Source organism: Sebastes fasciatus, chromosome 4 (genome assembly GCF_043250625.1).
Source record: "Sebastes fasciatus isolate fSebFas1 chromosome 4, fSebFas1.pri, whole genome shotgun sequence".
NCBI lineage: Eukaryota > Metazoa > Chordata > Actinopteri > Perciformes > Sebastidae > Sebastes > Sebastes fasciatus.
This window is the reverse complement of record NC_133798.1, coordinates 19,382,225-19,405,618: the sequence shown is the minus strand read 5'-3', so window position 1 is coordinate 19,405,618 and position 23,394 is coordinate 19,382,225. Positions and strand designations below refer to the sequence as shown.

Here is a 23,394-nt window from a genome sequence, read left to right as displayed (position 1 = left end):
AACAAACCGTAGCCGGCCGGCCGTAGTGAGCAAGCCCCCAGGAAGTGTGCCGGTCGTCAGTCCGGATTTTTGTAGTGGCCAAACAGCAGTACTGCAACTTCCAGGTCAGTCAGGTGATGCTTTGGGACTAAAAATACTTTTTTCAATAGACTTACATTGGGAAAGAGACGTCTGTATCTCAGTGGATAATTGTTTTTGAGGTGAATCAACTTCCCAGTACAAACACCTTAATAGCCCTTATTTAAAAATTCAGTTTTTTTTCAAAGTTGTAAAACGCACAAATAGCTGAATCCAGAGTTATTTCCCTTCTTCCGTTCATGTGAGTGAGACCCAGACCGAGGCTGGAGCGCAAGCCGTGATGACAGTGTGATGTTGGGACCTCGTGACCAAGTCATGTGACCGAGCGAATGCTACTCTGCCAAGATCTGGGTACTTTTCCAGACGGAAGTCGAGCCATTTAGGCTTCATGCGCCACTGAGCAACTCTCATAGGAATGACCGTGGCCCACCTCAAACGCTGTATCCAGTTCTTTTAATACATCCATGGTAGCGAGCAGAAAGCGGCAGATACGATAGAGCAGAAAACGGCGGAAGGTCGGCATGGATACGACCTGCACCCTCACATTTTAAATCCAAAGTGGTAATCACTACACATACAGTAAAGTATGGAAACACTTTGGGTTTCACACATTGCCAGGAAAAGCCAAGCTAGACATCATACCTAAAGCTGCATGCTAACTCTGTCATGGACAGGTAATGTTATCGTATTGCGTTGACGTGCGGTCAAGGCAGCCGTCACATGCATCTCTGTGGTCAAATCAGCCAACGCTACAACTATAGTGCACCCATATGCTGACATTTATGTTAAATGCATTCAAACGGCCCCGATGGAGCTGACCATGGATGTATAAAGAGAACGAAGCTGACGGGAGAGCTAGCACCGCACTTGGCGAAGTTAGCAGAAGTATACACGTGTGACTATGTCCGGTTTGAGTATAAAACATTACATGTCCCTTATAAATTAAAAAGAAAATACCACCAATTTATGAAGGAAATGTCTTTATTCTTTGATTTCAATGATTTATTTTACCTTCAGAATGACACCGCTGCTTTATGCATACTTGTTGTGCATCGATATGCCCACGTTTGTAATGCTTCAAACATTTCAACACACAACAAAAGCTAAACCAGGATGCTGGCTTGGGTCAAACAGAAGCCCATAACATGAGGGATGCGACATGGTGGCTATTATATTCCTTATGTCTTAAAATAAAAAAGGTGACATGGAATAAGGAGACAGATGTGGGCTATTATTACCCCTCAGCATGAAGCCTTTTAAATTGCCTATTTGGTTGTTTTCATGAATCAAGCCATATTCCCATGGCAGCAGTCACACAATTTTTCTCTAATCGCCTTTCTGATGAAGAATCAACATGTCATCCAGGCTCTGTGGGCAGGCGGGGGCTTCTAATTGGCCGAAGAAACAGGAAAGATGAGACGGGGCTTCCTTCTCTGTTCTTTGTGCCTATGGTGACAAAGTTTTCAGCTTTGTGGAAAATGTATGAAATTAATGTGGAGTGGGCAGCAGAGGATGTCTGTTGAAGACTACTGCGACTGTGCTAATGTAGCCATCATCTCCTTTTTAACCAAAACAAACCATTAGAAATTTTCACTGTTAATGTAGTAGCACTCTACTTTCTTAATGCAAAAGAAGTGGCTCTGGTAATTGGGTCAGATCTGGCCTGATGGTGACCTTTTCAGACTGTTTTCTTTCTCCATGAACGCTTGTGACTGCAGGATATTGTCGCCTCAGCCAACCCTCCAGTTGCAAGTTTTTCTCACTAATTGCTCTCATGCAGAACAACAGCAAGGCTCTCTGTGTCACCTAGAGGTGGTACACATTGTCTTACAACTGTCTGACCAATAGAAGTATTACATTGTGGTATGACCTCCCTATTCAAGGGCAGAGATTCACTGCGGGGGCACTGTTGGTGGAAATAGTAGCACTGTATTTACCACAAAACTGAGTGTAATAATTTCTCTTTGCAAGATTTGAATGTGTCCCTGTGCACCCCACCAGACTGGATAGCGAGTTAACCTGAGCTGTGACTCTAATTGGATACTTCCGTTGGTACACTTCCATGAAGTACACTGTGCACACTACGTGCTTACTTGCATAGTGCCTGAATTTTGACAGGGTAGTGTTGTCTCAAAACTTGCACGCGGCTGTTGTGCACTCACCGGAAGCCCGGTAGATCAGCTGGTGATAGTCAGCCACGGACATCACACCATATCGGCAGTAATTCAATTCAAACACATAAATTAACCCAATAATGGCTTCTATCTGACTACAGTACAGTGGTACTTCATGAAAAAAGTTTGAAATAGGTTGGTGGTCCCTCCCCTTCAGCTTTGTAGCAAAGATGGTGACCATTGAGGGTGAGAAGCGTCCAGCATTCCACACTCAACGTTTTGACCGTTTTGAGTACAACATCCGGGTACTTGGAGTGCACTGCATTTCTACTACATACCTTCTAAGCTTTGTTTATACTTGCGCACGACACTGTGGCGCAGGGCACCGTAGATGGCGCGCACGCTTCGAGCATGCGCAGAGGTGTTGTTCGTTGCAGTATGCTCCAAAACGCCAGGCGGCGTAGAAACAAAATAGTCTGTGGACAAGCAAGAAGTCAGAGTATTACCGGAAAGTAGGCTGCCTGGCAACAGTAGTAAACACCGATGTACCGCTTAACATTGCATTTGTGTACTGTAATTATTACTGTTGTGCAGTGGGCGCATAGTTACAAAAATTCAGAGTTGAAAGCCACGATGACATAATTTTCTGGCACGCTCTCTACGGCGACCATAAACCAGGCTTTACTCTGAACATACTTATGCACTCAAGATAGCAAGTGTAGGTACGGAAGTACGTAAATTGAGAAACAGCACAGGTCTCAATGAAGCTGGGCTGTGAGGATGAAATTATCCTTGGAAAGTTTAGCAGTAGCATAGATGGGTGTCTGTCTCTGTGTAGTTTTTATGAAGAGGCACTGAGGCAGGCAGCATCAGTACAGTACAGCCCTAGGCAGTCCCACAGGTCTTTCACACACTTGGTATGCTGCATGCTGGGTAGCCAAAGCAGATGGTGACCCTTTTTTTATGTTTTAACTCCTCAGTGATTAAGTAACGCTTCTGTTCACAATACAGTCCACCAATTACATAACAAACTGTAAGTATTGTAATTTTAATGGTTATTTTTAGTTTAGCTGTACCGATGTGCATTTGCTGGCCACTGAAAGTGCGAGGGTAGTATTTATTCCGCCTGAGGCACTTGTCCCTGACGGATCAAATACAGTAGCACAAAGGGATTTCTCTCTAAACAGTGGCTGTTAAGGATCTTTGCCTCAAGACTTTTTTTTTTTACTACTATATTTTTGATACTCAGAGAATGGGAGGGTTGTGCATGTTTAATAATCACAGCTGTCAATGTGGATCTCTTCTACTCCTTGTTTTTGTAATTGTCGCTTTTAGATGAATTCTTAAAATAGCAGCCCATGTGATTTACCTCAGCAAAATGGTGCTTAGCTATATTTAGTTGCATCTTTCTGCACTGACTTCTGGTCTGTCTCCAGTGACTACTTTGTACCAGTAATATTTTTTCTGCCAATGAGGGTGGCTTTCTTCCTGGTATCTTTGCTTTTAATTTCCTACTGCCTGGCGTGACAGTGAGTCCGCCATAGGCTTCAATAATGAGACTACAGCAGATGTGCCTCTGTTTATTTCCAGTGGACAAGATTGGAAAAGCCAAGACCATATGTTGCTTTTCAGACTCTGTCGTTTTATGGCAGTGGATAGGCTGCTCAACTCATTGATTACATCTGGGGAAGACAGAAAAGCAATTCCACTGTTGAGTGGTGTCAAAACACTGTGGACACAATTTCTGTGTATATTTGGCAAGTAATTTCCCTCAGGCGTTTTCAGCTTTCCGCATAAACTCAGCAAAATCTAATTTTGGATTCATTATCTTTGATAATCCCTTTACTTCATATCGTGATGTTGTACAACATTCGGTGCTTGTTTGACTTGCTTGCATCCTATTTTGTTTGCTCAAATTATTTCTGTGGGTTTTATGGGACTACTCTGGTCTTTGTAATTTGCTAAAGACATTTTAAAGGAATTCATTTTAAAACATATGTTATAATTTTCAATTGACAGGTAAACTTTTGGGGACCCGCAAGGCATTTGGACGAGTGTAGTAGTGCCAGCAGCAGCAGCATCATCTTCTCTAATTGGGGTTAGGAGCAAACTCCACATCATATCTGTATTCAGTAAGTAAAAGTTTTTTGTTTCACTGATTTATAATTGTTTAGTAATTGTTAAGGGTGGGGGAAAAAAATCACCTATGTATCGCAATTTTTTTTTCTTTTTTCTTTACAATTTTGAAATAATTTTTTTAATGTTAGAATCAATATATTTGCTTCATTTGAGTCTATGCGTAGGTAGAAGGAAGTTCCCGCTTTTATTGTTGTAGTCTCACTAACGTGACATCAAATCCATCCATATCCATCAACCAAACAAACCGCAGCCGGCTGCAGCGAGCTGAAACGCAAAAGTAGAAAACGGCGGAGGGTCCACATGGATACGACCTGCACCCTCACATTTTAAATCCAAAGTGGTAAACACTACACAAACAGTAAAGTATGGGAACACTTAAGGTTTCACACATTGCCAGGAAAAGCAGAGCTAGACATCACGGCTAAAGCTGCATGCTAACTCTGTCATGGACAGCAAATGTTATCGTATTGTGGTAACGTGCGGTCAAGCCAGCCGTCGCTCTCATCTCTGTGGTCAAATCGGCCAACGCTACAACAGCAGAGCACCCATATACTGACATTTATTTTAAATGCAATCAAACGGCCCCGATGGAACTGACATTGGATGTATAAAGAGAATGGAACTGGCGGGAGAGCTAGTGACGCACTTGGCAATCTAAGCAGAGGTATACGCATGTGACTACGTCCGGTTTTCAAAATAAGGTGTTAACAAAGGGAACTGTATATGCAAAATACATACAGTATATGGAAATAAAATTGATTGGATTATATTCACCAGAAGTATAAAACATTACATGTTCCTTATAAAGTAAAAAGAAAATACCACTAATTTGTGAGGGAAATGTGTCTAATTCCTGACAATACCTGACATATTTGACTTAAGGATATCTCAGACTACATACATGCTGAAAATCCAAATTTTTACTGTATTCATTTAGAGATGTTCCAAAGTAAAAGTCAAATTACCATTTTTCCTATGGTCTAGTGTTAAAAAAGTTGACAAATCATAATATTGAATCGAAATACTTGTAGATTCGCAATACTTAAAAATTGCAGTACATTTCAAAACGGCACCCAAGTATCGTGATAGTATCGATCGGGAGATAGGTGAATCGTCCCAGCCCTAGTAATTGTTATGTCTGTGGTAAAAGGCCTACAGTCACCCGAAATGAGGACTATACCAGTCTGTGCTCGTCAGCTGTCCAGAGAGCTGGTTGTTTGGGGTCTGTATGTATGTATGTATGTATGTATGTATTCATGCTCCCAGTGGAGCATTGTGATTGTTTTTGGCTGCGTGTGTGTGTGTGTGTGTGCTTTGAGTTTTTTAATATGGTTTCACATTTCCCCCCTTGCCATTTGGACAAAGTCACATTTCAGTTCTCCTCAGCAGTACTCATACATCATCTCTAACATTTTCAACACATGCACAGTAGCATGTCTGGTTAGCTGACATCCTGGCAACCTTTTACTGGCAGGACTCAACTCTTAGAGTATGATGAAAGAAAAGGAAATATATTCAGCTGCTAAATTTTAAGAGCTGAGGCGGCTGCTTTATCTCTCCATAGGGTCACCTTATCTCCTCGGAGACATCCCTGTGCAGGTTGCTTAATCCCTATCCTACAGGCTTTCTGTCTTTTTCATTCACTCACTGATTCCATTTAAACAGCAGCAATTCATCACTAAACATTTGGTTCCCACTTAACTGGCAACTGTTGCTAGTATACTGCATTATTGATCACTTAACGTGCTGGGTTCATCGAAAGGTTGCTTCACTAAAGTATTTTCTTTGTGATTGTAATAGAAAACTACTGATTTGGGTAATGTCTTATCGTATTTTGAAAAATGTTATTTAAGTAATATAGAGCTACAACAAATTATTTTCATTTCCGGTTTATATGTAGATCATTTTCTCGATTAATCGGTTAATCATTTGGTCAAGAAAATGTCGGTTACTACGGTTTCAATGTCTGTATCTGTAGAACATGTCACAGACATGAAAAAAAGTAAAGATTTATTTTTAAATCAACACTTCCTGCTTGCATTTCAAAATATAAGCCCTCAAGGTTTTTTTCTGTTGACAGAATACCTTCATTTGTTAACACACGGCTTTTATTCTGAAATATTTACTGGACAGTGTTGTAGAAAATGCAGTGACTTGCACAGCTCCATGAATCAATAAACCGGGTACCGGGTTTTAATTGTGGATTATTATTTACAAAGGAGCACACACCTCTTAACCTTCTTCTGTCTATAATTAAAAGAAATTACATTTATAATTGAATGAAATGGCCGTTATGAAAGGCAAACTCTATGTAGAAAGAAAGAGCTGGCAGCAGCAGCAGAAACGCTGCCAGTGTGGAGGCCCAGTCTGTCCTGGCCGTAAGAAAACAGGCAGACGAGCTGAGGTCAGGTTTGACCTTATTGCTCGAGAAAATTATAACGATTTACCGATTATCAAAATGGTTGCCGATTAATTTTCTATTGAATAACTGGATACTGGATTACCATTTTCAGATGTTTCTAAGACGCAGACAAAAAAACAGCTGTGTTTGTCAGCTGCTACTGGTCCAACTTGGCCCGACCTTTGTTCAACTTTGTGCAGCAATACCTTATAAGGTTTCCCAAAGCATTTTATAATGGAGGAGCCACAAAGGCCTCATATTTAGTGAGAGAGAAGATTGTTTAAACTGTTATTTAGTAACGGCATGGATAATCAGATGAGATAAGTCTGTCTAATTTGTCTGATTCATCTCAGTGTGTGATTAATCAATCACATTACATGACAAACCAATTGGTCACAATCAGGTACTGATGTGTTAGAAAAAAAACTCACTGCTGCAGTGCAGATACGACATCAGGCTGGAGTTTGCTTTTCCACCTCTGCAAACCAATTTCCTGTGGGAAACCCTGCTGTAAGAAATTTGGGATATTGTATGGTCCATCACGTACTATTTTTGTGTTTAGACAATATTGGTTGTTCTAACCTATAGAATGTAGGGCTAATGATTATTCTAAATTAACTGATTTGTTTTGATTAATTGATTATTTGATTTGTTTGGTCTAAAAATGTCAGAAAATGTTGATTAAAAAATATTCACATTTAAGAAGCTGGAATCAGGGAATTTTGACTTATTTTCTTTAAAAATTACTCAAACAAATTAATTGATTAACAAAATAGTGGCGGTGAATTTAATAGTTGATCTTTGCAGCTCTAATAGAATGTGCTTGCTGCTCTAAATAAATGTTGATTATGTTATTCTGCATGCTTACTTTTTGGCAATTTTTATGGCAGGCCAAAGCAGACAGTCTGTATAGTTTACATCTTTAGGTCTGGGCATTAAGTCAATATTATATTATATCTGATATGATCATTTTTTTTTGTTTTACAAAATTCTATTGTCCAAATGAGTAATTCTTAGCAATTTTTAATTAAAAGCTTACAAACTTATTTATTCAAGTTTTTTAGCTTTAGCCGGAATTACCTTTCTTTTTATTTTTTATTTAAAATACTAATTTAAATTAGTGAAACATTTTGCTTTATCTACTGCAGCGGAGAGAATTAATTACATTGAACATGCATTTTTCATTTTGCTAACATTTGCCATATATGAATAAATATTTGAAAAATATTTGTATCACTACAATGCTTTTCACAGCTATATTGCCCAGCCTTAATAGTGTTTTACATCTGTTGTTTTATTTGGATGACTGCTGGTTCCGAAAGAATTTCTGGCATTAATGAGGCAGAGAAGTGAGCAACCTCTTGCTATTGAAAAGTTTAATTTTCTTCTAAATAGATTAAAACTATGCAGTCACAAACAGGCTCTGGCCGAGGGAATAAACTGAAGCTAATAAGGCCAGGAGACAAATGCAACCTTTTTCTCCGATTAGATATTTACCTCATCATGCTTGATCATCAGCCCTCCTGTGCAGCCATTGATTTGCCACTGGCTAAGGTTGATTCCCTCATTTGTTTCTGTGTAAACTCAGCTGAGCCCTCATGGCATTTGTGGTGCTCGGTAAAAACCTGATTAGCAAGCTGCGTGGGTGTATTTGTATTTACCAAGGGGCGGCTTTGGCATATGTGACGATGAGTTAACAATATAGAGTGTGACAAATATTAGCAGTAATGGCCCTGTGGTAGAAAACCTTTTTCTGGAGGATAATTGGAAATGTCAGCGTTTTACCTGTGGAAAGTGCATGAACACAAACACATTATTCAGCAGCAGTGTTACTGCCATGACTTTTTATTCTTTTTTCCCCTTTGTGAGAGTGAAAAGCGATCCAATTAGCTTCAGGACTTCACAGATTGCTGCTGCTGTGGGCTATTGAGCAACGATTTTAGTGACAAGCTGTCTGACCTTTTTCTGGTAGTCTAATATGGCTTAAATGCATTTGATGCTTTTGCCCCAAACGCCTAGACAAACAAAGACTTTGCATTTTTTAAAGAATGCCCTGTATTTTCTGCAGACAAGAGAAAGCTTGAACTTTTTGTGTGGTTGTAACATGCAATGTTCCAAGTATTGATTTTCTGTCACAGATAACCTTTATTATTTGCACTCTGTCTGCTGTGTGGGAGAATGATGGACAAACCAATCATAGTCTGAATAGTAACAAGAATGGTATGTGCCTGTGTTGGTATGGATGCAGCTGTGTGTGTGTGTCAGTATTTGTGGAAGGTGCTCTGCTTACTGATGGGGGGAATTGATTCAAATGTTTCTGTCATTGCGTCAGAGCCGAGTAACACAGAAACAATGACAGTCTGATGAAATGTTGAAATCAGATTCTTTCTCAAACCTGGAAATCTTGCAAAATCTCTCGGGATCAAAAACATGTCTATAGTGTAAACAAACATGGCGGATGACAGGTGAATTAGCGATGTTAAGAAAACAATATGGATGAAGTCATGGAGACACGTTAAATATACAATTTGGCCATCGTTTTTTCCTAATTGACTGCGTCATCGGCTGTCCGGGATATCCGATTGTAAATATTGAACATGTTTGATACTTGCGATTTGAAATCGGTACAGCCAGGATGGACTTCCGAGCCGATCAGGGGATGTAAAAACTCTTAACATACCTCACAACACAGGAATATCTGGAAAGATAATCTTTAGAACCGTCAAAAAATCAGGGCTTTGCTGAAGATTGTTGGGAGGGGGGAATCGGCCCAAACTTTTGCTTGATTCTTGTGAAGTGTGTGCCCGGCATAAGTCATCAATCAATTAGCTACCTATTGAGCTATCTTCAGTCATAATTAATTGTCTATAATATGGCTGTCTGTCTGAACATGATCTAATGCTTGTTTACTTATTATCAAATACTTCCTGATTTACATTTTCTAACTAAAGATTTTATTTAAGTAAGGCTCTAAATTTAGCAATGATTCACTGAGCAGTTTGGCGTATTTTGCTAAAAGATAGGATTCAAACATGTTTATATTCCCCAAACTAAGGCATGGAGAAATTCAGGTATTGTACAGGTACTGATATATTTTCCTACAGGTGCGAGTCCTGAGTCAGTAGAGAAAAAAGGCAGCAATGTCTTATCAATTGAGCAAACCACTGTGATGTGCAAAGTAGAGGATCACAAGAAATTAGCAGCACAACACACCTGCTGCAGCAGCTGAGACATAAACATGCAGAAGAAAGGAGAGCAGTATAGTGTTTGTGACAAAATGATGGCCATAAAGCTTTCTTTTTCAGGGTTATTCTGGACCCTTCTGTCTCTGAAGCCATTAAAGTTGATGACAAACTCTATAATATCACAGATGATTTAGTTGACCCATCCAAAGTCATTACTATCTTTGTTGTTTGTGATGTCTGAGGGAGGTAGCACACCCACGATAATTGCTATCCCTTTGTTTTTTATCTTTTCTTTATTGCTCTTGTAGTGTGAGCTGTAAAACAAGGTGATTTGTCACTGACCAACCGCCAAATTAGATGTCAACATCATCAATCCTTGGCCGTGGTTACGCTTGTCTTTTTGATGCGACTTTTGTGATCGGATGTGCCAGATCGGAAATCAGCTGTGTCCGTATATACTATATGTGTCCAGTGTCAACACTTGCCACTTCAGTGCGACCTGCCTGATCAGATAGTGATCGGATATATTTCGTGGTCAAAGAAGCGGCTGTAAGATGGTGGATAAACGCATTTCATTTCCTATAAATTCTTCACAATAAATGTCCCCTGCTATTTTTTGCTACTTACTCTTCCTCCCTGTAGTCTAAGTAGACTTGTTTTGTTGAAGAACAGCTGCTATCAAAGCTCTGCTAATTTGGTGATAAACACATTTAATTTTCTACAAATTCTTCACTATAAAAGTCCCATATTATTTTGTTATTTGAAAGTTTTTATTTTGAAGCGGCCAAATCAGGAAATGTTAGGTTTTCATCAGCAGTAACTTAACACGACTCAGACAGCGGGTCTCAGCTGTGCACCTGCAGCCCCAGTTGTCCTCCTCTCTTCCCTTTGCTCTCGCTCGGGAGAAGAACTCCCATGTGGGGGAAGATGAGACCTATGTTTGATAAATTGTCCAGGTTGTGCCCACATGCTGTCCACACCTCACTGAGATCCGAAGTCAATGAGAGCCAGGCCATCTTTGATTGTGGTCTGGCTGATCCGATCCCAATGGGCGCAAGATACGATCTCGGAGCATGGAGAATTGACCGTTAATGCGTGGCATGATCTGATGACAAAAGTATCATTTAAAAGACAAGTGTAACAGCCCTTTGAAATTCAGTCTGTATAAAGTAGGTTGAAAATCAGTTGGACATTGCTATAACCATTAAACAAAGAAGTGAACAAAATAACAATTAGGGCCCTATGAAATCCGCTTTACTTTTTTCCAGATTTGGTTTATTTCTTCCCAAATTAGTTGTTTTTTGTTTTAATTTTTCTGAATTCTGTGTTTTTGGATTCAAGCATATTTTATCATCAGAAAAAGGGTCTTATCATGTGGTGTATTAATAAAATTTCAACAATTCATAAGAAAATATAAAAAATTGAATGAATATCATGAATTTGATGTAACGCAACATTATTATTATTTGCTTATTAAGTGCTTCAATACAGCTGTAAAACAAAACTTTCCATTCTTTTATAAAATAAAGTGCTCTAAATTTAGCAGTTAGTGTCAAATGCCTCAGCTTTTTGGATAACTAACAGGTGACCCCTCCCCCAGGTTTCCTCTCAACCCGTGTCTTGCGCTCTCATTGGTTGTAGCTCCCCAACAGGTCAGACATTTACCTTCTACATGATGCATTGGCGAGCCTCTCGGCTCACGTCTTTAAGCAGTGAGCCGAGCCAACAACAACGCCAATTTGCCTCTGATGTGGGGCTTTTTTGTTGGGAAGCTTCAAAAACTATTGTCGAGTGAAAAACCAGGGCTAAAGTCGTGAAGTGTGAAATACGCTAGTCATCTGAGTCGGCTTCTTTGACATGAATGTGTGCATGCGTGTGAGAGCTCGCTCTCGGTGAGACACAGAGAAGAGAGGCAGCATGCCCGTAAAATAAACCAAAACATAGCGGCATCGTTTTTTTTCTGTTCAGTTGGCTTAGGTGCTGTAAAAAAAATGCTTATAACGGCAGAGGAAACCCCCAGTTCCATAAATTGCATCCACATTTTGGCAAATTCCACAAATTCCACGCTTCTGTGTTTTACAGCTGATTCCATTTTTATCATCCGATTCCCGTCAGTGTTTTCCGCATCATGGAAATCATAGTGCCCTAAACAGTGTTTGGTGGATCAATAACACTAGTCTAACAAAAACATCTCCCTCTCTCTCTTTTTCTGTGTTTGTATATATGTCATCACTGTAACGTTAGAATGTAAACTACAGGGTTTTCTTCTGAATGCTAATGCTCTGTTATGTATACACAGTCACTTATCATGTAGAGAGTGAGTCCACGTTGTTGCCCAATCTTCTAGTGTGTGACAACAAGATGGAAGTTGTCGTTCTTCGTCTTGTGTGCTTTCTGGCTAATACTGGAAAAGCTGACCAGCACCGACACACACTAGTGTGGATGTTGTTGGTTGTTACTGTAGAATCCTCTTCTTGGCTCATTGAACTTTATAGGCAATAGAAGTGTGCTTATTGCTGTGCGACCCGCGTACGTGTGTGTGCATCCATTACCACCATCGTGCCTGGAATGATGAGCATATGATAACCGGTATACGACAAGTTCTCTTACAAATGTTCAGGAGAGGAAGTGAGATGGCAATGCAAATATTTAATGAAATGAACTACATGTAATAGATGGCAATATAAATGACTACATGTAGGATATTTTAAGTATATCTTTTTGACCTTTACCTAGCAATTACTTCCACGTGAAGAGATCCTTTAGTGACGCAGATTGAGCCCTCAAATGAGTAGTCTTCGTCATCCAGCAGGGCTGCCTAGCAACCAGGTAATGCTTCAACAAGCAAGACATGCTGTGCAAGGAGGGAACAAGTGGAAGGCTTGAAACAGTCATATTGTGGCACCTTGAGAATCAGTCGCCTGGGCTATTAACATTGTTTTGTTTATTGTGAAAGTCCTTGGTAGCACATATTCATTATTGCATTAATTGAACATTCATTAAGAGAAGGTATTTCTATTCTACTGCTGTTCAGTCGGGGGGCTCCAGGAGGTGGGCAGCCAGAAAGCTGTTTAATTTGCTTTAACACTCACTCTTTGACAGGGGGAGAAGTAATTGTCTGCAGCCCTGTGGGTTTCCCTAGGAGCACAGAAACATGTCTGTTCCACTTTTACAAATTGCAAATTCCCTTTTTAGTTTTTTGGCAACAGTCAACAAGCTCAGAGAAGCAGAAGAATGAAAACAGGAAAGTTAAAGAGATGGCATAAAAAGGTAGTGAGCTTGATAGAGAACCAGCATGGTTTTGCTTACATTGCCTGCTCTAAAAAACTATGTGTAGTGCTTAGAGTCATATAGTATTGGAGTATCAATATACATCATACCCTGAGGCCCAGATTTTTGTCATAAACCCAGACCAGATGTGCATTTCCCACCTTCATCTCTCAAATGAAACCTACTGTACACCTCTACAGCCCCAAGGTTTATGTGCAGGGCTTCCTTCATATTGTGTTTCTCTTAATCCTTCTTGAAAAGGGGAGGGAAATGTGCTTTTATCTACAGGGCACAGTGGGTTGTAAGTCCGAAAATCTTCCTGCCAAACTGGAATGATAGTAGTATGCAATCTCAAAATGATTGTTAGTTTTAAAACAAACATTTTGATCCTGTTTCTAACCATACCAGCCCCAGGAATCTACAAAACAATAAATGATCTGTTGAGTATGAAACTGAAAAGTGCCTATTTTTGATACCACCATTTATAAACTCCAATCTGCCACCTGCTGTGCAGTGTTTCCCATGAGTTTTATTTTGCACTGTTGGAAGATATTTAGCTCGTTCGCTGACACAAGAAGCACTTTAGAAACACATTTGTAAAGTTGTAGATGTTGAATTATGTTTGATAAAATGCTTCAAGACTTCTTTCCTCTCCTCCTCCTCTCTCCTACCCTTCTATTCTGCATCTTTCCTCTCTCTCGTGTCCTCCTCTCACATCTCTTTCCATACTTTCCTGTCTCACCTGTACTACTGTACCTCCTCCTGTCTAATAATGGAATACATGAACTAAAGTACTTAATTAAGCAACCTACAACAATGAAATCGAATAACTCCTGCTTGGCCTTTTCACATTTCACACCGCATTGCCTTATCGAACTAACCCCAGCTTCATCATGACCATCATCAGCCTTTCTTTTCCTTACCAACCAGTTTACCAAACTCATCTGAAAATTCTAAAATATATAATTTTACCTACAAGCTAAGTGTACAGAGATTTACAGTGATCACATTTTAGAAAAAAATGTGTGCTATGTGGGTCTGTTAACATTGGCCAAAAATCACAAATGAATAAAATAAATACACAAGTTGAACTATATTTGAATTTCTGCTAGATATTTGATGAACATGTCGAGAAAAGTTTGACATTATTGACAGTTGATAATGTATGAAGTTGGTGGAGATTATTGATGTCCCTAATGTTAGTTAATTGCTGAAGTAGCAAACACTATTGGCTGTTGCCACATTATAAACAAGTTTAGTTTAGCTAATCAAATGATAACAGAAAACATAGCCTAGTAAAAACTAGCGATGTCACGAGAACCGATACTTTGGTACCAAGTCGATGCCAAAATTCTGAAAACGTGACGGTATTTGTTTTCTACAGTACCTCTGCTCTCTGTCGGCGTTTGACTCACGCATACATATACACACAAACACACACACACACAAACACACACAGAGACACACAACAGCAGCTCCATGCAACAGCGAGACCCAGAGATGCAGACATCCTCTATGTTCGAGAAGAGGATTCACTCTTGGGGGGGAAAAAACTGAACTGTTTTCTATATTTTGTTGCTTATTGCTAAATCTCTGAAAAGTGTTTTTTTTTTTTTTTTATTGAACTCGGGACTCGTTATTTCCGGGGAATGTTATTGGGAATGTTATTGGGCATTCGATTATTTTTCACTTAACTCCCCAGATCCACTTTGTTTGAACCAATCCAACAGCATCCAATCACGTTTCAGGAGAAAACCATGAAGAACTAATGTTATGTTACTGAGCACCAGTTGGATCCAGTTAGTCTGCTGTTAAAATGACGTTACATTTGGTGAAGAGCGCATATGGCTTGTTTAGGACCCGAGTCACAGACTTGAGACTTACTTGTGACTTGCAAAATAATGACTTGGTCCCACCTCTGGTAGCCTTTACCCAGTGAAATGTCACCATGTCAGTGAATTTAAACTACTGCAATCTGAGGATATATATAGACACATGTACACATTACATGGGATTTATTTTTTATTTTTTTACCATGGTATCGAATCGTGGAAATTCACTGGTATTGTTATTGACTACTAGATTTCTGGTATTGTGACATCCCTAGTAAAAACCCACACAATCTAGGCATAGGCCTAATGTTACATTCAACAATAAACCGTGAATTTATTCCGATATTTACTACTGGCGTTTCTACCCCGGGACTATCCCCCATACGCGTCATGTTCCCCTTTGTCTCTGTCTTCTCTGAACTTGTAATAGACAGCGGAGCTCTCGTTTCCACCAACTGCGCTTTCGAACGACCACTAACAGACTGCCAAACGGTGGCAATGACTGGGGGTGTTCAACCTATAATCCTCACTTGTTCCAAACTCTAGCTGCTTAAAGTAGAGAGAGCCAGTTTATTACGTTTGGGGACATTTTTATATAGCAGCGGCGCTAATCATTTAGCGGCGCAGCAGGGGAACACTGCTGTGATTTAAAAATGTCACCATTACTGATCATTACCCTTTGCAAACTACTTATTAAACAGCTACTCAGATTGTAGATACAAAACAACCCCATAACCATAATAATAATGTTGTTATTCTCCCAAGCAAAATTAATTTCACAGCACGTTAAAAGACTCCACTCTGTCTTTTACGCAAGTAATAATTCACCTTAATCCACAAAGTGCAGTAACACAAGCCCTTTTACTGCGATGGTGTGTTGTGTGGTGAAATGCTTAAAAATCTCCTGCAGCAGTCTTAAGGGGAAAATAATTGGGTGCACAGAGTTGTATCCACTAATAACCATTTGTTGTGCGTCATTAAAGTCCTGCTTTGTTAAATCTTTTAATTAGTCTTGGCTAACAGTTACCCTGGACAACAAGTGTTTGACATCTGGAATTTCCGGCTAAGTACCTGTGACTCCACATCATTTAATTTGTTCTGACTTAACTCTACAGAGCTGTACACTCACTTATCAGTTTATTAGGTAAGTAGCCAAAAACTAGTACAGTCTAATACAAAAGTCCTGCCTTAATGAATGTTATAATTTTCAGGTTTTTGATGACAACTTTTTGAGAGGTTTCAATTCAACTGTATGCGAATTTTAGAGGCTGCCATTTTGTGTTATTACTGACAGGTGTTTCTATTATTTTGTCCATCCCATTTATATCAATGAGTGTAGGCTAAACAAACATCTCTCTATGTAAAGCAATACAGTTCAAAAGCACCACAAACTACAGCCTCTTAAATGACCATATAGGCTGCGTCAGAAATCACAAACTATGCACTACATACCCAATATGTGTACTACTGTTCAACATACTTTTGTAAGAATAAATACAAGTATGTATCTTTTCAGACGCACTTACTGACTGTAATTTAAGTCGTCACTTCCCAAGCGTCTCCAACGTACAAAGACGCGTAACCATGGTAAGCCGTGCCAACCTCATGTCACCAAATGATGATTTGTGAGAATCAAAGTCAGAATTAATTTAAAATATATATTACACCTATATATTACAATGATCATGAAATTTCATTGCTTTTTTCAGCTTTGGCACAATTTAAAAAAAAAAATGAAAGCCTCTGTGAAAATGTTTTCAAAACTAACCCTAACTGTTAGTCACAGCGTAAGTGTAATTATAATAATTATATATGAGTAGTAATAATTACTAGTTGGCTTTTTCTCAGTGTCTCACAGTGCAGCAGAGAAAGAGCTTTGTGTCAGCTTTGTTGGTGTGTCCATTTGAAGACAGGACCTCATATTCGTCTTCTTTTCTCCATGTGTGATGGATCCCTACTGAGCTCTGATGGCTTTGCTCCTTGGAGGAGATCATTCACCTCCCAGCTGCGCGGGTACACTAAGTGTCAGCTCTGCTTTACCTCACCATGTCTTTGCTGCTTCTGCGTTGGCTTCACAGCGAGCCTGCCTTGTCAAGATGGCTCCATAGATAGAAACACCAAGCAATCACTGGCAGGCCTCAGTGATTTCATACTGCTAAAGCCCCCCCTCACCCCTCCTCCCGCCCCCTCAATACCATACCCCACATGGGGCCCTATGTCAGAGATGGTAAAAGCAAACCACCCGTCTTTCTTACACAATTAAATTATACATTGTGTTTGTGGGTTAGAGCTGTCAAAACAGTCCCTCACTGTGATTTGTTATTGTGGTATTGACAGATATAAGATATTTTTTTTCTGGAAATTACATTTGACTAAGTAAGGGTTGTATTATATTTGGGGGCTGGACTTTTACATATTCACAACATTTAATTGGCTCCTACTGCTCTTACAGAGTGAGCCTGTTACTGGAGAGTGTTACATTATGGGTTGTTGGTAGCCTTAATGTTACTAGGCTGGTGAGTTTCTTTAATTCCATGTACAGTGTGTCTAAAACAGTTTAGGTTAAGGTTTCACAACGTTGCTCAAACCAGGCATTGCAAAAATAAAGTATTACAGTCCCTTTTTTTTTCTTCTTGTAATTGATTCATGAATGAGTAGTTGTAGTGCACGGAGGAGGAGGGATGGAGGGCTGCCTCTCCACTGAGACACAGCTGGACCGCTGTTATTTGAACTCATCATTATCCACGAACCCGACAGCTGAGTTCATAGGACAATGCTTAAAATTGTTGTTCAGAAATGCACATTAATGATGGATATCTCACCTTATAAGGAGGGTAGTCATGTAGCTTTCAGTTATGATTGATAAGATGATCCCTAGTTAAAGACCTTACCCTAACAGATGTAGTAGTAACATCTCATTACAGTGACAATGACTACTGGGACTACTGGGCTTTGTATGTAATTATAACTCCCAAAGGATCTTCAGTAAAACTCTAGGAACACTTACATAATCACGTTGGAGTAAGTCAGCCAACGAGAGGGTAATTTCCCTTGCTGCAGTGTGATGTAATAACTGAATATTAGGCAGGGAAACTCCAAATCCCAGGAATCATTAGGACTAGTTAATTCCCTGGTAAGTGTCCCCAGATGATTTAACAGGATTAATCTGTTGGACTCAGCACAATAATCCATTGATGGTAGCTGAGGCGCAGTTTTCTCCTCAGACTGACTGCGTGTACAGACTTTCTCTGTGTTGTACAGAGTACATTTTCCAGGGTATGCATTGGTGGCCTGTTCTGACTCAAGATAGGAATTCACTGCCTTCTCCATTGTCCTTTGTTTATCACCAGCTGTCATAAGCACTGCTTTCTGTGTTCATCGGTTTTCTCCGCCCCTTTTGCCACAACTGAACCTCCATTTGTAATTTCCACCACATCAGAGCCAGCATCTGTTGGGTAGGGAAACCATTACTTTAGCTGATTTGAAGAAAATGATCTGGGTTTTAACACCCCTGGTAGGCCGGATACATCTACAGGATCAATCTCTCCACTTACACGACATAATGTGCAGATTACTGTTCCCAGTGTCTTCCCTCGACTGAGCTGTACCAATATCACAGTCAACTGAATGTGTCAAATGTGTGATCACGCAGGCCACATGAAGAGAAAAGAAACAATCTCAGACTTGTCATGTGTCAGTAGTTTTGTTGCCCCTGAGGTTCTTGGGTTTTTGTCTCCTGTGTTTTTGTTTCTGATTGTACAATTCATCTAGCAAACACAGGAGGTTGCCACAATATTTTGAACACCTGCAAAATGTAATGTTCATGACAGTATAATTGCAACAAATACTTAGTGTTCATTTTATTTCTGATTGTGTCAGAGGGGTGTTGATTTACTGATTTGATTTATTTAATAGCACATAAAAAAGAACATTAACAAAACAATAAAAATAATACCAGAAAATGGGAATATCTCTTCCACTCTTGCAGGTAGACAAATTAACAAGACAAAACACTTACTAATGCACTATACAGTACACACCATGACACACCATCACTAGCTGTGTCAGGATATAACAGCCCAGTTGTCAACACCTTGTATGTAAAGTGTTGTATGCTGTCGGTGTGCTGACTTGGCTGTGACTTGCCCCGGGCTGCATGTGATTGTCGTGGGGTGGACATGTCTGTGGGGGGGAGACTCGTGGGTGCCCGTGGGGCCCATTTTCATTCGTATGTCTTGGGGTCAGAGGTCAAGGGACCCCTTTGAGGGTGGCCATGACAGTTTTTCCTCGCCGGGTTTTGGCGTACGTTTGGAGCGTTGTTTGGCTTCCTTCGCGGGGGGCTAGTGTGGCATTGTTGGCGCCGGTGGATTCTTCGGTATTTTATTGTGTTTTAATCGACTCCTCTTTGGAGCTGTAATGACTTCGGTGAAGCTATGATGAGGTCCATTCGCCCCTCGCAGTCTAAATTGACTGTTAATGCACACCAGCTGCACACAATAACAGCCTTCCATTAGCCCCTTCACACCTTTTGTTGTTTAGGTGAAATGTTGTGGAGTTGATTTATACAATAATGACAAAACAGGGTTTTTCCTGGCTCAAAATTAGGCGGAAGTGGTACCTTCCTGTCCCATATTTAATGGCTAAAAAGTAGTTCTCCACATCTCCAGATTCCTCCTCCTGGTTTACAGCTCCAACCTCAGGGGCAGTGGAGGCGGCTTAGTCTATTGCACCAGTAAGACAACACAAACAAACAACTCTTAACACCATTTGGACATCTGTAATCCATAAGGGTCTATGATGCTTGATCTTATTCCTTCAGACCACGGGAGACTGGATCTTCCTGTCCTCAGCTTTAAGTTTTACCGTAAAACAGGTAAAACATTCACTAAGGTCAGTGAATTATTCCCAAGAGACAGACATTTCATTGAGGATGAACTGCTCCCTCATGTTTCTAGAGTCTGTTGAGTAGAGGTGTTGTTTTGTGCGTTATATACTCCTGGCACTATATGATGCTGCTAGAGATCCCAAACATGGTGGTGAGGGGATTTAGAGGCTCATGGGCAACGGTGTCTCAGGTTATTTATGGAAAAGAGGAGGAGACGAGCAAGCTGTACAGTCTGCTTTCTTATTTTGAGTAACACATTTGTTCACAGTTGCCCCTCCGCACCCACACACTGCTTTGTTTAATATGATATAATTATTTATTACAGAATGTCTTTCTTGTCGCTAACCAGACATCTCTCAGGGAGTTCGCACCTTTTCCCACAATATCTTCCTCCTATGCTTAGCAGCTTTTCATTTCCACAGCACATGTTCTGTCACAAAAAGGAACAGAGAGATTATTGTTACTTTTATTGCTGGTACTCAACTCTCAGGTTTCGGTTGGTTCTTCACTCCAGGTGGACTGACCGGCCTCTTCCCCACACACACTGATTGATTCTGTGATCAGACTATGTTCCCCCTCTTTGTTTATCCCACTGGGAGGTAAATGCATTGATATTCTGCAAAGACATGCACAATCACAGAAAGTCAAAGAAACCCCATCTCTTCCGGCTGGATCAATAGCAGGCTTCCCAGCATACATCACTGATACAAATTCATCTTGAGGCCTCCTTGAGGGTATTATACACATGTCATCGTCACACATGCAATGCTTTTGAGGAATCTGCTGATATACCTTTTTTACACTGTTGCGTGGGTGTGTTCAATTTTAGTCAGGGGGGTTTTTAATTTACCACATCTTTTAAATTCTTACTCGTGCAAGTGCAGGATGTATCTATGCAGACCCTCTACTGTTTTCTATTTTGTGCTTGTTGTTACAATACATATGTGAATCGATTTTTTGCTTTCCCAAGCCTAATAAGAATTAGAGAGACCACCAGGATGAACAGGATTCTCTGCTCTATAATGTATAGCAACAACCTTACTGAAGTATTGTTGTAGAGTTGCTTTAACATTGCATGAACACTTGTGCTCTCGCTGGGAAAAAACACCTCTTCGTGTATCGGTGTAGAGATATCATGATTTTGTCAATAGGGCTGTAAGCCATGTAAAGCTGTACTGTAATAACAAACCAAACCAGCGTGTTTTCTCGATATATTTTCTGTGAATGTTGAAGTTTTACTCTGGGGTGCCTAAAAATGGACTGCTGCTTTTAAATTCAGCTTCTCCTTATTCATCCGGTCCAGCTCCCTCAATAATTCATTGTTTTACACAACTCTTAGCTTTTTCTCATCTTCACAATTGACCCCGTTTTTATAATCCAGGTGAGACGTGGTTTGGTTCACAACTCAAGTAAATATGTACATTGCCTTTCTGAAGGAGTGAGATTACATACAGCATAAAGTAGTCCCTCTTGAAGTCTTTCATGCTGACAGGGAGCCACTCATTAGGAAAGCATGTCCTCTCTCCAGTTGAACACAGATCAAAGTCTCTTCATTTATCCTAAAATGGGACCTACGACAGCCAGAAGAACAACAGCGGAGTCACTTGTGGCTCTCAGCAGAGACCTCATCATCAAAGGTGGTTTCAATCGTTAAGGTGCTTTCAATAATTAAGAAGCGATTGGTCCATCAGTTGCTAGGCAACTGCATCAGCATTACGCTGGCAAGTCATGTAGCACTGCTAAGGAGATTTGAATGGAGAGACATGCAATGGCATTTCATGTGTGGAGAGATGTGTGACTTACCAGTGCATGCAGTCAGGTGTGTCTTATTTACCACTTCATCTTAGATTTTGATGTCGGTGGAGCAGATCAACATTGAGGGGGCCACAATGCCATTGCTGAAGCTTTGCATCATTTACAGCAATGTAATGCAATGGCTGCTTTTTCTTTGCGCCTCAGACGAGCACCGTTACGTGGCGATGAAAGCAGAGAGGATAATTTACTTGTTTACCTCTTTGCGAATGGAGAGGTTGTCGAAGTGGTCGCTTTCATTTGCATGAAATGAGGAAGGTAGACAGTAGGGCTGAAGAATATATTGTTTTAGCGTTGATATAGTAATGAATGCACATGCAATAATCACATTAAAAAGGATGCATTTAATAAACCAAATTGGGTAAAGTTTGCTCTGGTGACTTATCTAATAGACAGTGTATTTCAGGAAGCAAATGTCATCACAATCCGTCTGAGAGTGCACTGATTCATTGAGCATTAAAAAACAAGCTCACATGTATTTTGGCATCAAACTTTACATTTAGCGAAGAAGAGGCAAGACGATTTTTTCAAATTGAGCTACAAAATTTTAAAACTGCGTATTATATATCTGGTTAAAATTGCAAAAGACAATGCAAAAATGCTATCTTATTTTTTCCTGCGAGGTTCAGCCCTACCACACAGGCCTATCATCAGATTCCCTGTCCCAATTGTGAGAAATAGGTTTGCCTGAAGTTTCCTTTCTTTCTTCCTTCTGTGGTGCCTCTTCTTCTGAGAGGTAGAGAAAAGGGAAAGTAGTGCCTCATGCACTGTGTGGGAGTTCAAGAGGAATGTTTGACAAGAGGCCTGAACACACATGCTGTGTAACCTTCACTGACCGCTCCAAGCCTCTACGTATATCTGCATGCTGATACAAGAGAATGTTGTTAAGCCCAGTTGTCATACGTATCGCAGACAGAAATGTGCTCAGATTAGCACACTTTCTACCTCCCACCTGTCTGTTCAGGCCAAACACAACAAAGAAGGAAGTGGGGGGTGACGAGAACAAAGTTTTTGGAAGACCTTACAGTGTAATGCTGACTAAGTATCGCTGCATGGTTATTTCATTGTCAATTAAGTTTGTATATATGTAACTTAATTATGTAGCCATGGTGATGTCTTCCAATTGCACAAAGAGAAGCAGCAAATCATCACATTTGAAACACTTGAACCAGCAAGTGCTTAGTAATTTTTACTGATGACTAAATTGATTGATCAGTTTGAAAAATTATGACAAATTAAACAATGAAAATTAACTAATCGACTGATTGTTTCAGCATAAATTCCAATACAACATCTAATAAAAGCCTCAGAAATGAAAGGAGTGTGTTTTGAAGTGGAGTTGTATGAAGTACAGGATGGCAGAAAAACATATTGTAGCCACCTAAACGAAGAACCCGCCTAAAAAAAATCTAGTGTACGTTGTATTTAGAATATTTTTCGAAGATGAACTGAGCTGAAAGTGAAACGTATCAGTAATGTTTTTGTCATCTGAGCCGGCTGGCTTTGGAGAGAGCATAGACAAGTTTCACTTTCAGTTCCGTTCCCCATCGGAAAGAGCTGTCTGACGCCAAGATAAAGCGGTGAAAATATTCTACATATAGCGTACACTTAAACGGATATTGATTTTTTTCTGCCGCCCATCTCCACAGCACTGTATTGCTTTGCTCCGGTGTCAGCA

At 40.1% G+C, this 23,394-nt stretch overlaps 1 protein-coding gene across 5 annotated transcripts in view; it reads left to right on the top strand.

The window, feature by feature from the left end:
* LOC141766072 (tumor protein p53-inducible protein 11-like) overlaps positions 1-23,394 on the top strand; it is a 64,404-nt gene that overhangs the window by 21,622 nt on the left and 19,388 nt on the right. For 4 of the 5 annotated variants that reach the window (XR_012593569.1, XM_074632518.1, XM_074632517.1 and 1 more), the window contains exon 2: positions 4,212-4,324. The exons of the other annotated variant lie outside the window; for it this stretch is intronic. The gene's annotated coding sequence lies outside the window, so the exon portion shown is untranslated. The remainder of the gene's footprint in view (positions 1-4,211; positions 4,325-23,394) is intronic. 5 annotated transcript variants of the gene reach the window in all.